At 45.7% G+C, this 14207-nt stretch overlaps 1 protein-coding gene across 4 annotated transcripts in view; it reads left to right on the plus strand.

The window, feature by feature from the left end:
• AGBL4 (AGBL carboxypeptidase 4) overlaps positions 1-14207 on the plus strand; it is a 2933082-nt gene that overhangs the window by 1848751 nt on the left and 1070124 nt on the right. The gene's annotated exons all lie outside the window — the stretch shown is intronic.

A 14207-nucleotide genomic window follows, 5' to 3' on the forward strand; every position in this document is an offset into this window, starting at 1 on the left:
TCCAGTAGAAAGCCGATCTAAATGAAAGAAAATTTCGAATGAGTGAAAAGACTTTGGGTTGCATCCACCAGTATAACCACTAGGTGTCGCACCCTATACACAACCTGCTTTGTGTAGCTTCCGTGGAATAAGGGAAGATAATGCCCAGGGGTTCCTCCGGTAAAAATGACGTTTGTAGGTTTTCTGATCCCTCAAACACAAAGAAAGAAAGGAAACCCCATGGTGCCGTATATAATGCAACCGAGAAACTAAAGGTAGTAAGGCAGAATAAGCTGTAGGCTGTCCGCGATCAGTAGTTTAGCCGGGAAGCTTCCGCGTTCCACGGCCCTGGCTCCGAGTGCCGGAAGTGACGTAATGACGTAATAGACTCCACCCTTCAAAAAATGTAACACTGGAGCGTTGCTTGATGTGATTGGAGCCTAATAAGATTGGTGGGTGGAGCTTAAATATCATACTTCCAAAATACCTGACATTCTTCATCATAGCAAGTGCCATGTCTCCAGCTCTACCTTACCTCTTTGCAGCATCCTATGCGCAGCTAACAACAGGTCCACTTGAGAGGCTCCATGCCATGTCTCTATACACGACTAGTCCCTGTGAAGTCATTCGCTCCCGTGTATTTCATTATACAGCCACTGCCTATCTACACAGACACCTTTCAGTCTGAACTGCACACGGGGCTTAGAAAAGGCACGCTTGCTCTGTACCAAATTTGTGTAGCACCATCAAACATTCGAATTTGATTAAACGGGAGGAAAAAAAAAAAAAACTAATCTTAAATATCTCCCAACTGGAGCGTGCACATTGCAATTCACAGCCTGCATGATGCTTTCCATGCAATCATCTGTCAGAATATTTATTCCGACCAGGAGACTCGAGAGAATATGGAGCAGAATAAAAATGGATGTATTAAATGTTTCACTCAGGTGCCCAGTTTTGATATTTGTAGGGAGTTTAAGCTGCAGGCAATATAACTACCTGAACAGCGGCTCATGAATAAAAACACAACTAATATAGGAAAACTGAAAAAAAAAAATCTGTCTTTTCCTGTGCACATAAAGTAGGAGACTATAAAATATGGAACCCTTCCCGCATGTTTCTGGCTTGTCATTACTTCCACTGATCTGATGTAACCTTGATAAACATGGCTGGCGCGTCCTTAACGCTGTGCCCATGCAAATAACGTGCGCGGTGCCTTTGTAAATACAAATGAACCGTCTATGAGCCAGCCGCCCTGAATGATCAAATCTTTAGACACACCTTCATCCAGAGCTGTCTTCTGACTGATGGAGCGATAACGTCTGTAATCTCTCTCTCTCTCAGTCTGCTTACAGGTTTAGAAAAAAAAGAATTTACAAAAAAATCTTACTTCTCATTCCTGTTGTCTTTGCTTTATTGCTTTATGCCCCGTACACACGTTCAGATAATCGGATGACTTATCGTTCGCATTTTGTTGCATGATACTAACATCGAATTCAACAATGCGTACAAACGGTATGATTTTTGTCGTACGATTCGGGAAAAGCTTCCTGGTTGCTTAGCTACGTATCAGATGGTGCAAAACAAAAACAATGGCAGCCGGGCTTTTTCCGTGCTATTTTAGTGTTTCTGAGCATGCGCGGTCTTTGTCGATCGATTTTTAGCGGACGCATAGTGTACTGATGAAACGATTGTCGTTCCCGAGGCTGTCGTACGAAAGAAGTTTTCCTGCTTGTCCCTTCGGATTTTGTTGGATGAACTGTCGTGATCGGCTGTCGAAAGCTGTGTACCAACGATCAGATTATCGTGCGATCAGGTCGAAAGCGATTATCGAAACGTGTGTACGGGGCATTAGGATGCTCTCTGTAGATCTAAGGCTGGTTGTAGATTATGCCTTCAACCTCGGGTTGAAGGAAAGAAAATTGCTCAATTCCTCCATCAACGCAGTCAGTTTTAAAGGGGGAATCTGTCCCGCTGCACTATTGTATTCTGACAGTGGGAAGTTTCCCTGCTGTCGGAATACAATAGACATGTGCATGACAAAACAAATTTGTTTAGATTTGTTAACCTTCTTAGCGGTATTCCCGAGCATGGCTCGGGGATACATTTCGGAGCCAAAAGCGGTAACCCCGAGCCACACTCGGGGTGCCGCCAGAAGCATCGCTGGATCCTGTAAGCAGGGTTACTTACCTTGTCACCCGGATCCAGCAATGTGTCCCGGCGGTGTCTCGCGGCGGATCTTCCTCTCGATCGTCTCCGTGCCCCGGCTTCCGTCTCCTGCAACGTGACGTTAGCAGGGGGTGGAACCGGCGGCAAATTCAAATGTAAAAACACACCAAACACACTGATACTATTCAAAATAAAAAAAAATCATATTAGTTTGCCCCCCAGTGCCCTTTCCTGCAGTCTTACTGTACTTTTTATGTATATATATATATATATATATATATATATATAAAATAAATGTATACAGTTAGTTTGGGCTGCTCATTCACAAGAATTACATGCAAAATAATGGTACCGCTTTCAGCACCTAAAATCCAAAAGAATCATACCGCCAGGGAGGTTAATCAAGTTAGTTTCCTTAAATTCAGTTGATTCGTTCAATTCATATACAGAATTTGTTTTATGTCTTTTTCAAATTTTCTTAGAATTTACCAAATTTTTTCCATTCGAAACGTTTGAATCAATACATTTTGAATCGGTCAAATCGAAAACTTTAGATTTTTTTTTCGATTCGAATGTGGCAAAGTGAACAAACAAAATAAAAAAAATCTTCATCAAATGATTACAATGACTCTTAGAGCCGGTTCACATTTGTGCGATCACAGAGATCACATGTAATTCGGAGGGCACTGCTCCTAAAATTACATGCGATCTCTGTGCGGTGCAAAATCAGCCATACAGTTTTATGGCTGAATTTGCACCGCAATCGCACCTAACTCGCACAGAACCCTTTGTTTGGTGGTTCACACTAGTGCGATCCGATTCTGTGCGAACTTGCAGATCGCACTGCGATATGCGATCTGATCTGGGGGTGTCATTAACTTTTATTTGACACCCCCAGCGTATCTCATATGGCAAGTGTGAACTGCCAGGGGCGCGGATGCGATGTGGGAACACGCTGTATATTCGCAGTGTTCCCACATCGGACAAATGTGAACCGCCACTTAAAATCATCTTTGGCCTAACGAAAACAGCAATATTTTCGAAATTCTACTCTAATAACACACAAAGTCTTTGATTTCAGAAATATCTTTACAGTTCGAATTTGATATAAAATTAGATTCGAATTTCCAATTAACATTTCCAAAATTCGGAGGAATTTTGTTTCGTTATTCGGAGCATTTGGTAAACTTACTGCAATTTGGGTATTCGGATATATCCGAATAACTAAAAATTTGTCTGAATATTTATTTAGAATGAAACGAACCGCACATGTCTAGAATACAATGATTACTGCTGGCAGCTATAGCCACCTTCAGTGATTGTAGGGAAAGAACCCAACAGGCTTGTTGTACAGAAGTCAATTGATAGATTAACTTCAGCGCAAACAGCCTGCCCATAGCTGGATCAAAATTCCGCCAGTTCCTGCTGAACTACATGAATTTCACTCCATCTATTACTGGCTTAAAGTGTTACCAAACCCACAACAGTGAAATCAGTTTGTATATGCAGTAAAGCATGCTTGTAAAACTCACAGTGAAACCTAAGGGGTTAATCCTGTGCATTGTGTAAAAAGGCTGTTTGATCCTGTCTTCTCTGATCCTCCCTTTCTTCCGCTGTCCTTAATCCATCTCCTGATAAGACAGAATCTTTGGAGTCACTGTGCACATGCTCAATATGGTGTGTATTGCTTAAGAGTTTTTTTTTTTTCTTGGGAGAGTGCATGTGATCAGCACAGGGCCAATCAGCACTGTCTAGACAGAGGGTCAGTGGTCCTGCAGCCTCTTAGGACAGTCAAAGTAGAATGAAAACTCGTTCCCACAAGCTTTAATCAGACACTGATAGAAGTCACAAGACTGGTATATACTGTTGATGAGAAAGGGTATTTAGCAGTATATATTTACTAATATAATTGCACTTCCATGTTCTGTGTACTGTGGGAGACCAGATATAGTGAATGCAGGCTCCTGGGTTTAGTAACACTAAGTCATTAAAAAAAAACATGCAGGTCTATAACTGGACTGATTTTTTTGAGCATCTATAAGCATGCATTTCTCCCTTTGAAGAAGTCATGGGTCAGGTAACAACACACATTGGGGCGGAGCCATGTTATATCATCAAGCAAGTCCAGAACAGGAAGTAAGACAGCTTTCTCATACTGTGATGCTGATATCTAAAATTAAAGGGGCAATAAATGTATATTAAAGTGACCCTTGTGCACAAGACTTAAAAGCAGTTTACTTGTGAATGACTTATTGTTACATTTTAAATAAAGGGGGATTTTTAACATATTGCACAATGATAGTGGTTTCATTTCATTTCATCACTAATGCCAAATGGTGAAATGTCAGCCTGTCCCGGAATCTGATATATGTAGAAGATACTCTGTTGGTAAATCTGGTGAATACCCAGAGGTGTAATTACTCAAAAAGGGGGGACCGGATGGGACTTTAGCTATACCAAATTGACTAATAAAAGAAAATGTTGTAAAATATACACTTTAATGCCAAATATTAAAAATAACCATACATCAAGAGTATATAAAAAGCAATGCATTAGTAGGGCTCGGCATAATATGAAGTTCCATCCATTAAGGTGTCATTCAGATGGCAACAAGAAAACCTCAAAGTGTTTCAACACATAAAGAGTCTTCATCAGGTGGAAAATGGTATATCACATACTCCAAGATGCATTCATGAAAACAATAGCGGAATGCATGTCCAAGTGAAAGACCGCAGATAGGAAACCACATAGGATACAAGGGAGACAAGGCTCAACTGACTCGTCAATGATGGTAAGGAATAATGGCCTTATACAAATCGATGACAGAGTGCAAGGCTCCAAGGATCGCCTCAATGGTAGCAACAGATCCAATACAGGGACAGCACCGAGTCTTTTATTTAGACAAGCATTCCTCTATTTTTATTAATGCATCTTGAAGTATGTAATATACCATTTTCATCCTGATGAAGACTCTTTATGAGTTGAAACACGTTGAGGTTTTCTTGTTGCCATCTGAATGACATCCTAATGGATGGAACTCCATATGATGTACAGCTTTACTGATGCATTGGATGATGTATGATATTTTTAATCTTTGTCAATAAAGTGTATATTTTACATTTTCTTTTATTAGTCAAATTGGTACTGCTAAAGTCCCATCCGGTTCCTCCTTTTTGAGTAATTACAGTCTAATAGGGATAAGGTACCATATATGTCACAGACTGAGATTTAGTAACAAGCATATAAATTCCCAGAGGTGGTGAAAGCCCACAATAAAGGGGAAGGCACTATCTGACCTGACTTCATTGTAGGTCATATTCATACGTAGGTAAGCAGCTCGGGTGGATGGTGGTGGAACACTGGAGTAACATTGCACAGACACAATTTTTGTGGAATAATGGACTTTATTAATATATAGCGAAGGTATTGATTATGATTAGGGTTGAGCGGACACCTAGATGTCCGTGTTCGACGGGTTCGGCCGAACTTTAAAAAAAAGTCCGGGTCCGTGTCCCGGACTTTTACCGAACTTTTCCCGGACACCGAACCCCATTGAAGTCAATGGGGACCCGAACTTTAAGGCACTAAAATGGCTCTAAAACACCAAAGGAAAGGGCTAGAGTGCTGCAAATGGCAGCAAAACGTAATTAAGAGCATGGCAAGTGCTCTGCAAACAAATGTGGATAGGGAAATAACTTAAAACAACAAAAAAAAACAGAAAAATAAAACAATGTTCTTCTTCATCTCTGAAGGACGAGGCCCATATGGAGTAGGAGGGAGGTTGAGGTGGTGGTGGATGTGGCGGTGACATAGGCGTGCGCACAGGGTGTGCTGGGTGTGCCTGGGCACACCCTAATCACCTAGGGCACATAGCATTGCCAGTGAGGAGATGGGAAAGATCTCCCTGGGACCTGCTCTGCTCTATTTCTCCTTGCCTACAGGTACATGGCCCCGATACATTACTCTCCCTGCTGGCAAACACATGCATGTGTATTTCAACTTTGGGGTGCACACCTTAATGCAATAGGCTGCGCACACCTATGGGCGGTGTAGGTGGAAGCGGCGGTGGAGGAGGACCAGGGCCGGATTAACAGCATCATGGGCTTGGTGCTGAGGATTTTGAAGGGCCTTAGGGCCGTGCCTTGCCATGCACCCAGAGGAGGAAGGGTGCAGCCATGCATGCCTAATTCAACATGGGATGCTGTCTCTGAAGCCCATAAACACATCCATGCATCGCCAACTGTCCCTCCTTGTCCGGCCTTCACGCTGTGTGGGGAGGTTCTGAGGGTGCTGCCTGGGGAAGCGAGCATAGAAGCCAGACTTCTGTGTTTACAAGTGACAGAAGAGCGGTAACAGTGAATATGGCCAACCCGGGGCCTATATAAAAGGTAGGGGCCTGGAGCTGCAGCTCCAATAGCCCCTACATTAATCTGGCCCTGAGGAGGAGGACGAGGTAGCCAACACTGCTTCTTTTCACAAATTTTAAATGAGGGTACACCCCAAAAGAGTGAGAAAGAGCAAAAATGGAACAATGGGTGGGTAAGGTCGGTATCCATTGCTATTCTGCATAAGGTACGGAAAAGTCCCGTGGGATCCATGCCTGGTTCATTTTAATGAACGTGAGCTTGTCCACATTGTCTCTGGACAGGCGGCTGCGCTTGTCTGTTATAACGCCCCCAGCCGTGCTAAATACCCGTTCAGATAATACACTGGCTGCAGGGCACGCCAGCACCTCCAAGGCGTAAAGGGCAAGCTCAGGCCATGTGCCCAATTTGGAGACCCAGAAGTTGAAGGGGGCAGACCCGTCATTCACTACATGTAGGCGTGTGCACACATACTGCTCCACCATGTTGGTAAAATGCTGCCTCCTGCTAAGACGTTCCATCTGAGCTGCTGGTGCTGCTGTTTGTTGTGGCGTGCTGACAAAGCTTTTCCACATTTCGGCCATGCTAACCCTGCCTTCTGAGGTGCTGGCGGTGCCCTGGTTGCGTTGGCGACCTCCTCCTCCTCCTCCTCTGCCTTGTGCTTCCACTGTGGCCCCGCTGTCAGATGGGAATGCCAGCAGCATGGCGTCTACCAGCGTGCGCTTGTACTCGCGCATCTTGCGATCGCGCTCCAGTGAGTGAATTAAGGACGGTACGTTGTCCTTGTAACGGGGATCCAGCAGCGTGGCCACCCAGTAATCAGCACAAGTTAGAATGTGGGCAACTCGGCGGTCGTTGTGGAGACACTGCAGCATGTAATCGCTCATGTGTGCCAGGCTGCCCAGAGGCAACGAAAGGCTGTCCTCTGTGGGAGGTGTATGGTCCGTGTCCTCTGTATCCCCCCAGCCACGCACCAGTGATGGCCATGAGCTGGCCTGGGTGCCACCCTGCTGTGAACATGGTTCCATCTCCTCCTCCAGCTCCTCCTCCTCCTCATCCTCCTCATCCTCCAGAACTGTGCCCCTGCTGGACAATTGCGTCCCTGGCGTTTGCGTGTGCAGGAACCCACCCTCGGAGCCCCTTGCGAATGACTGCCCTGAAAGCCTTGGAAATGTTACCTCTTCATCCTCCTCCTCCTCCTCATCCTGTGCCACATCCTCTTCCATCATCGCCCGAATTGTTTTTTCAAGGAGGCATAGAAGTGGGATAGTTAAGCTGAGAACGGCGTCATTGCCACTGGCCATGTTGGTGGAGTACTCAAAACAGCGCAACAAGGCACACAGGTCTCGCATGGAGGCCCAGTTATTGGTGGTGAAGTGGTGCTGTTCCGCAGAGCGACTCACGCGTGCGTGCTGCAGCTGAAACTCCACTATGGCCTGCTGCTGCTCGCACAGTCTTTCCAGCATGTGCAAGGTGGAGTTCCACCTTGTGGGCACGTCACATATGAGGCGGTGAGCGGGAAGGCCGAAGTTACGCTGCAGCGCTGCCAGGCGAGCAGCAGCAGGGTGAGAACGCCGAAAGTGCGCACAAACGGCCCGCACTTTCTGCAGCAGCTCTGACATATCGGGGTAGTTTTTAAGGAACCTCTGCACCACCAAATTCAGCACATGCGCCAGGCAAGGGATGTGCGTCAAACCGGCTAGGCCCAGAGCTGCTATGAGATTTCGCCCGTTATCGCACACCACCAGGCCGGGCTTGAGGCTCGCTGGCAGCAACCACTCATTTGTCTGCTGTTCCATGCTCCTCCACAACTCCTGCGCGGTGTGTGGTTTGTCCCCCAAACAGGCAAGTTGTAAAACTGCCTGCTGTCGTTTACCCCTGGCCGTGCTGAAGTTGGTGGTGAAGGTGTTACGCTGTCCGGATGAGGAGGCGGTAGAGGATGAGGAAGCGGAGTAGGAGGAGTTAGGAACAGGAGGCAAACTGAAGCGCCCTGCAATCCTCGGTGGTGGAAGGACATGCGCCAAATTGCTATCCGCCTCAGGCCCATCCGCCACTGCATTTACCCAGTGTGCCGTTAGGGAGATATAACGCCCCTGACCGTGCTTACTGGTCCACGTATCCGTAGTTAGGTGGACCTTGGCACAGATGGCGTTGCGCAGTGCACACCTGATTTTTTCCCCCACTTGGTTGTGCAGGGAAGGGATGGCTTGCCTGGAAAAGTAGTGGCGGCTGGGCACGACGTACTGTGGGACAGCCACCGACATAAGGTTTTTAAAACTGTGCGTCTCCACCAGACGGAATGACAGCATTTCAAAGGCCAATAATTTTGAAATGCTGGCATTCAGGGCCAGGGATCGCGGGTGGGTAGGGGGGTACTTCCTCTTCCTCTCAAGTGTTTGGGAGATGGAAAGCTGAACGCTTCCACGGGACATTGTGGAGATGGTTGTTGGTGACCCAGGTGGTGGTGTTGCTGACAGATCGTCTGTTTGCGGGGTGGCAGGTGCCGGTATCACTACAGATGTGGCTGGAGCGGCCGAGACTGCAGCAGAAGAGGAAGCAGGATGAGCCAGAGACGTTTCTTGGTTTTGAAGGTGTGTACTCCACTGCAGCTCGTGCTTTGCACTTAGATGCCTGATCATGCAGGTTGTGCTCAGGTTGAGAAGGTTCATGCCTCGCTTCAAGCTCTGATTGCACAGGGTGCAAACCACTCGTGTCCTGTCATCAGCACATTTTCTAAAGAACTTCCACGCTAGAGAACTCCTTTGAGCTGACTTTGGTGCGCTCGTTCCCTTGCTGCGTTGGGCAGTAGCGGGCGTAGTGTCTAGGGCACGGCCGCTCCGCTTCTGCACCCTGCTCCCTCTTCTGCTGTGCTGGTGGCTCTGTGCGACCACCGCCTCTTCCTCCAAACTACTCAGTTCACCTGCATGACGTTCATTCCATGTGGGGTCGAGGACCTCATCGTCCTCCACATCATCTTCCACCCAGTCTTCACCCCTGCCCTCCTTGTCGGTCTCCACAATGCTGAACGCCGCAGCAGTTGGCACCTGCGTTTCGTCATCATCGGAGACGTGCTGCGATGATCCTTGCATGTACTCATCTTGAGAAATAAGTGGTTGGGCATCGCTGCACTCAATCTCTTCCACTTCTGGGGCAGGGCTAGGTGGATGGCCCTGGGAAACCCTGCTGACAGAGTCCTCAAAAAGAATAAGAGACTGCTGTATGGCTTGGGGCTCAGACTGCTGGCCTGATTTGCAAGGGGGTGAGGTGAAAGACGGTTGGACATTGGCTGCAGGTGCCAACTCTGACCTTTCTGCAGTAGACTGGGTGGGAGACAATGTGAAGGAACTGGAGGCACTGTCAGCAGCAAACCAATCTACTATCGCCTCAACTTGTTCTGGCCTCATCACTTCTAGGGGCGTTTGATGCCCTACCAAATACTGATGCAGGTTCTGTCGCCTACTCACACTTGAGGAAGGTGTTTCACTTGTGCGTGTAGCTGGCACAGATCGACCATGTCCTCTCCTTGCAACAGGAGCTCTACCAGCAGCACCACGACCCAGGCCACGGCCCTTATTTGACGGTCTCCTCATATTTCTGTAATTTAAGATCTTGCCCTAGAAAGGTTTTTATTGAATAGCGGAATAGAAAATATGATCCAAAAAAAGTGTATGTATATCACACGTACACAACCACACTAGGCCCCAATTACTATTGTTTGTACCCCTAAAAGGCTAGATGAGGAGTAGGGGGAGTATGGAACAGGCAGCACCCTCAAACCTTCAGAAGTATGAGATGAACCCCAACAACTTGGAAAGGTGGATCTCTCTCACACGTACCGACACAGACTATCCCGCAATTCAATTGATCCTCAAAGGTTTTTATTGAATAGCGGAATAGGAAATATGATCAAAAAAAGTGTATGTATCTCGCACGTACACAACCACACTAGGCCCCAATTACTATTGTTTGTACCCCTAAAAGGCTAGATGAGGAGTAGGGGGGGTATGGAACAGGCAGCACCCTCAAACCTTCAGAAGTATGAGATGAACCCCAACAACTTGGAAAGGTGGATCTCTCTCACACGTACCGACACAGACTATCCCGCAATTCAATTGATCCTCAAAGGTTTTTATTGAATAGCGGAATAGGAAATATGATCAAAAAAAGTGTATGTATCTCGCACGTACACAACCACACTAGGCCCCAATTACTATTGTTTGTACCCCTAAAAGGCTAGATGAGGAGTAGGGGGGGTATGGAACAGGCAGCACCCTCAAACCTTCAGAAGTATGAGATGAACCCCAACAACTTGGAAAGGTGGATCTCTCTCACACGTACCGACACAGACTATCCCGCAATTCAATTGATCCTCAAAGGTTTTTATTGAATAGCGGAATAGGAAATATGATCAAAAAAAGTGTATGTATCTCGCACGTACACAACCACACTAGGCCCCAATTACTATTGTTTGTACCCCTAAAAGGCTAGATGAGGAGTAGGGGGGGTATGGAACAGGCAGCACCCTCAAACCTTCAGAAGTATGAGATGAACCCCAACAACTTGGAAAGGTGGATCTCTCTCACACGTACCGACACAGACTATCCCGCAATTCAATTGATCCTCAAAGGTTTTTATTGAATAGCGGAATAGGAAATATGATCAAAAAAAGTGTATGTATCTCGCACGTACACAACCACACTAGGCCCCAATTACTATTGTTTGTACCCCTAAAAGGCTAGATGAGGAGTAGGGGGGGTATGGAACAGGCAGCACCCTCAAACCTTCAGAAGTATGAGATGAACCCCAACAACTTGGAAAGGTGGATCTCTCTCACACGTACCAACACAGACTATCCCCCAATTTAACTGATCCCCAAAGGTTTTTGATTAAATAGCGGAATAGAAAATATGATCCCAAAAAAGTGTATGTATATCACACGTACACAACCACACTAGGCCCCAATTACTATTGTTTGTACCCCTAAAAGGCTAGGAGTAGGGGGAGTATGGAACAGGCAGCACCCTCAAACCTTCAGAAGTATGAGATGAACCCCAACAACTTGGAAAGGTGGATCTCTCTCACACGTACCGACACAGACTATCCCGCAATTCAATTGATCCTCAAAGGTTTTTATTGAATAGCGGAATAGGAAATATGATCAAAAAAAGTGTATGTATCTCGCACGTACACAACCACACTAGGCCCCAATTACTATTGTTTGTACCCCTAAAAGGCTAGATGAGGAGTAGGGGGGGTATGGAACAGGCAGCACCCTCAAACCTTCAGAAGTATGAGATGAACCCCAACAACTTGGAAAGGTGGATCTCTCTCACACGTACCGACACAGACTATCCCGCAATTCAATTGATCCTCAAAGGTTTTTATTGAATAGCGGAATAGGAAATATGATCAAAAAAAGTGTATGTATCTCGCACGTACACAACCACACTAGGCCCCAATTACTATTGTTTGTACCCCTAAAAGGCTAGATGAGGAGTAGGGGGGGTATGGAACAGGCAGCACCCTCAAACCTTCAGAAGTATGAGATGAACCCCAACAACTTGGAAAGGTGGATCTCTCTCACACGTACCAACACAGACTATCCCCCAATTTAACTGATCCCCAAAGGTTTTTGATTAAATAGCGGAATAGAAAATATGATCCCAAAAAAGTGTATGTATATCACACGTACACAACCACACTAGGCCCCAATTACTATTGTTTGTACCCCTAAAAGGCTAGGAGTAGGGGGAGTATGGAACAGGCAGCACCCTCAAACCTTCAGAAGTATGAGATGAACCCCAACAACTTGGAAAGGTGGATCTCTCTCACACGTACCAACACAGACTATCCCCCAATTTAACTGATCCCCAAAGGTTTTTGATTAAATAGCGGAATAGAAAATATGATCCCAAAAAAGTGTATGTATATCACACGTACACAACCACACTAGGCCCCAATTACTATTGTTTGTACCCCTAAAAGGCTAGGAGTAGGGGGAGTATGGAACAGGCAGCACCCTCAAACCTTCAGAAGTATGAGATGAACCCCAACAACTTGGAAAGGTGGATCTCTCTCACACGTACCAACACAGACTATCCCCCAATTTAACTGATCCCCAAAGGTTTTTGATTAAATAGCGGAATAGAAAATATGATCCCAAAAAAGTGTATGTATATCACACGTACACAACCACACTAGGCCCCAATTACTATTGTTTGTACCCCTAAAAGGCTAGGAGTAGGGGGAGTATGGAACAGGCAGCACCCTCAAACCTTCAGAAGTATGAGATGAACCCCAACAACTTGGAAAGGTGGATCTCTCTCACACGTACCAACACAGACTATCCCCCAATTTAACTGATCCCCAAAGGTTTTTGATTAAATAGCGGAATAGAAAATATGATCCCAAAAAAGTGTATGTATATCACACGTACACAACCACACTAGGCCCCAATTACTATTGTTTGTACCCCTAAAAGGCTAGGAGTAGGGGGAGTATGGAACAGGCAGCACCCTCAAACCTTCAGAAGTATGAGATGAACCCCAACAACTTGGAAAGGTGGATCTCTCTCACACGTACCAACACAGACTATCCCCCAATTTAACTGATCCCCAAAGGTTTTTGATTAAATAGCGGAATAGAAAATATGATCCCAAAAAAGTGTATGTATATCACACGTACACAACCACACTAGGCCCCAATTACTATTGTTTGTACCCCTAAAAGGCTAGGAGTAGGGGGAGTATGGAACAGGCAGCACCCTCAAACCTTCAGAAGTATGAGATGAACCCCAACAACTTGGAAAGGTGGATCTCTCTCACACGTACCAACACAGACTATCCCCCAATTTAACTGATCCCCAAAGGTTTTTGATTAAATAGCGGAATAGAAAATATGATCCCAAAAAGTGTATGTATATCACACGTACACAACCACACTAGGCCCCAATTACTATTGTTTGTACCCCTAAAAGGCTAGGAGTAGGGGGAGTATGGAACAGGCAGCACCCTCAAACCTTCAGAAGTATGAGATGAACCCCAACAACTTGGAAAGGTGGATCTCTCTCACACGTACCAACACAGACTATCCCCCAATTTAACTGATCCCCAAAGGTTTTTGATTAAATAGCGGAATAGAAAATATGATCCCAAAAAAGTGTATGTATATCACACGTACACAACCACACTAGGCCCCAATTACTATTGTTTGTACCCCTAAAAGGCTAGGAGTAGGGGGAGTATGGAACAGGCAGCACCCTCAAACCTTCAGAAGTATGAGATGAACCCCAACAACTTGGAAAGGTGGATCTCTCTCACACGTACCAACACAGACTATCCCCCAATTTAACTGATCCCCAAAGGTTTTTGATTAAATAGCGGAATAGAAAATATGATCCCAAAAAAGTGTATGTATATCACACGTACACAACCACACTAGGCCCCAATTACTATTGTTTGTACCCCTAAAAGGCTAGGAGTAGGGGGAGTATGGAACAGGCAGCACCCTCAAACCTTCAGAAGTATGAGATGAACCCCAACAACTTGGAAAGGTGGATCTCTCTCACACGTACCAACACAGACTATCCCCCAATTTAACTGATCCCCAAAGGTTTTTGATTTAATAGCGGAATAGAAAATATGATCCCAAAAAAGTGTATGTATATCACACGTACACAACCACACTAGGCCCCAA

Source organism: Pelophylax lessonae (assembly GCF_965119305.1).
Source record: "Pelophylax lessonae genome assembly, chromosome: 8".
In the NCBI taxonomy this organism is placed as follows: domain Eukaryota; kingdom Metazoa; phylum Chordata; class Amphibia; order Anura; family Ranidae; genus Pelophylax; species Pelophylax lessonae.